The sequence below is a fragment of the Mus caroli genome, chromosome 2 (genome assembly GCF_900094665.2).
Source record: "Mus caroli chromosome 2, CAROLI_EIJ_v1.1, whole genome shotgun sequence".
NCBI lineage: Eukaryota > Metazoa > Chordata > Mammalia > Rodentia > Muridae > Mus > Mus caroli.
The window spans coordinates 65748442-65751517 of NC_034571.1; the positions used below are offsets into that span (position 1 = coordinate 65748442).

The 3076-nt window shown below is 44.6% G+C and overlaps 1 protein-coding gene across 7 annotated transcripts in view; it reads left to right on the forward strand.

Moving 5' to 3' along the window:
* Positions 1-436: 436 nt before the first annotated feature.
* Dync1i2 (dynein cytoplasmic 1 intermediate chain 2) overlaps positions 437-3076 on the forward strand; it is a 51021-nt gene continuing 48381 nt past the window's right edge. For 2 of the 7 annotated variants that reach the window (XM_029471876.1, XM_021156930.1), the window contains exon 1: positions 437-579. The gene's annotated coding sequence lies outside the window, so the exon portion shown is untranslated. The other 5 variants (XM_029471869.1, XM_029471865.1, XM_029471879.1 and 2 more) reach the window with 5 other exon arrangements.

A 3076-nucleotide genomic window follows, 5' to 3' on the forward strand; every position in this document is an offset into this window, starting at 1 on the left:
AGAGCAGCCAGTGCTCTTAACAGTTGAGCCATCTCTCCAGCCCCAATATATTTTATTTTTGATCTTGTGTCACATGCTACAAGAATCCTCAATAATCCATGGCCCCTGCAAATCAATCTACGAGCACATGCCTGTAAATAAACTTCTTAAAACGCCCTTTTCTCAGGTTCATTATGGAAAACAGGACTTAAGATTTTGTTAAAGTTGGGCCACAGACCTTAAGCAGCACATGCTGCATTGTAATCACTGCTCCACGGAAGAAAACACCTTCAATACAAACTCTGGAATGTTCTCATTAGCAATTTTAAGGGCAGAAAGATGGCCTTGGTGCTGGGGACAGGAAAGCTGACTGACTACATATCCCAGCATTCCTTGCCTCTAGTGGGACCACAACTCCCACAGAGCTTCGCTCGCCCAGGCAGGGCGCCTGGTTGCCGGGACTTGAAGTTCTCTGGGGGTATTGAGGGCTCCGCCCCAGGATGTGAGGTGTGGTTGTCCAGCTTTTGCCAAAGCGGAAACGCTTCGGGCCCCGAGGCCGGTGTGTATCTGTTTCAACCGTGAGATTCTGTTTTACAAAAGGTAAGACACGGGGAGGCTGCCCCTCTGCGCTGGGCGGCAAAGACTCTGATTCTGTGTGAGACCGCGTCTCGGCTCAGCCATTTGTCCCTCGGCTCTCGCCGTAGCGGCCGCCGCCCATCCCTCTTTGTGTGCCTGGGACGCCGGGGATCTGCGGTGGCGACAGTTGGAGAAGGACGTTCCCGGGAAGTTACCGGCCAGAGAAAGCGATCTCCACCCCGCCACCTGACAGGTCGGTCGGCCGCGCTTCCTTCAAGGCCCTTTTGCCTCTGATGGCCGCTTCGGAGCTCGTAGGGCCGCCCGGCCGATATTTTGACAGCGCCGGCCCGGGTGACTCAAAGCGGCCTGGGGAGGCCACCAGGGCCCTTGGCAACCCTTCGGGACCCTCCGCAGGCGGCCTGGACCCTCGGGATTTGTCCTGCACCCTTCTGGCGGACCCCGGACACACCCCAGCCCGGACCGCACCCTCTTGGCCTTAAGCCTAGGGAGAAAGTAATTCCTTAAGCTTTGCTTGTTTTTTTATTAATAAAGATCACTACTACTTGGGTCAGTAGCAATGGCCAGGCACCCTGCCTGTGTGTTGGAGGTCTCTGAACACTGTGATTGTAAACATCATTCTAGACACTTTCCTTTTTCCGGGGTTTTAAGAAAATGAATCTGACAGTCACGGAGTAGAGGCCCTGACCTGTCTGATAATGAGGGAGCTAACTGATCGCCCGTGCTTCAGCGGGACAGAATAGTTAGAGTTGAAGGAAGAAGTATTTCTTCAAACTAGATACCAGGCAGAATTGGTATATTGTTGACAATTGGTCCTAAACAGAAAATAATATGTATTATTTATCATACATAATACAAAAATATACAGAGTGATGTGTATGGAAACTCTCTTCAACAGCCCTTATAGTATGAAGCTTTTTGGAGACCTGAAAAGAGTGGGTGAAGAAACACGAGCTTTGCTTTGCGAGTTTGTTCAAATGACTTGGTTGGGGTATATATAAGAGTGTATATTAAACGTGTATACTAAAGGGATTTCCTGTTACTTGCTCACTAGTTTTTGCCCACTGTCCTGTCTGTCTGAAGTACGCTACCAAGAATTCCCCCTTTTTCATTTACATAGAAGAATGTTTTTCATTTTCATAGATGAATTTTTCCTCCTTACCAAACTTGCCCTTAATCCAACTTTATTGTGATCCTAAGAGATTCCTAGACTTTTCAAGAGGTTATTAACCCAGTTTCCTTAATCAAAAGCACTTAATCCTGCAATTGTATGGAGAGAGACACTGACAAAGGTTGAACCAGTAATGTAGAGAAGGTAACCAGGTCCTGGCTCCTACCTTACATTGAGCCCCTAGGTTACCTTTCCAGTTCAGAAAGCTCCTAGTTCCTCCTTCCTTCATAACAGTCAGTATGAGGACACGTTCGTGTTTGTAATCCCATCTACTTTGCAGATGGATTGTTTAGCAACTATGAGCTCAGTGTTAAGGTTGCTATGCTGTGAAGATAACAAAAACCATAAAAACACAGCCCCCAACTCATCCAGATGACTATCTACTATGGAACATTTCAGGGCCATATAGATAATCATAAGAATGCCACAAGAAGCTGTTAGGTGGAAATATACTGTTTGATTGGTTGTCATGGAACATCTATAGAACTTAAAAGAATTTTTAGGAATCTCCTGTTTAGCTATACAGTGTTTTATTAAGTTTCTGGGAACAAAACACAGACATCTCTGGTAATAGTTTTGGTTTCATAGCTGAAGACATAAGCATTCTTTAAAAGCCTGTCTTGCCCTGTATGGCCCAGGGTGCCTGGAATCTTTGTGCCTCACTCGTAGAGAGCTCAGATTACAGGTGTGAACTATCATACTCTTCTAGGACTTAAACAACAGTGTCATTTGTTTTAAGCATTAGTTATAACTTTTATTATCTAGTACTCAAATACAGAGACATCAGAAGCTGGGCATGGTGGTGCACACCTTTAATCCCAGCACTCGGGAGGCAGAGGCAGGCGGATTTCTGAGTTCAAACCAGCCTGGTCTACAAAGTGAGTTCCAGGACAGCCAGAGCTATACAGAGAAACCCTGTCTCGAAAAACAAAAACAAAAACAAACAAAAAAAAAACAAAACCAGAGACATCAGAAAACATGGAATCTGGGTGTGCTGGCTGACTCTGGCACACCAGAGTCTGAGATAGGAGAATCGCCATGAGGACATCCTGGGCTACATTACGATTTCAAGTCCAACCTGGCTACAGTGACACATTGTTAAATTTGGGCTTAGGAACATGAAAACACCTAACTATGTACTAGCTGTTGTGCTCAAGTTCTAGGAAATATTTGTTCATATATTTGTGTATCATTTTTCTTACATTTTAACAGTATGTATATATTTTTTTTGTTTGTTTGGTTGGTTGTTTTTTTTTTTTTTTTTTTTTTTTTTTTTTTTTTTTTAAAAAAAGAACTTTTGTGTTGTTCTCTATGGGTACCATTGAAATTCTT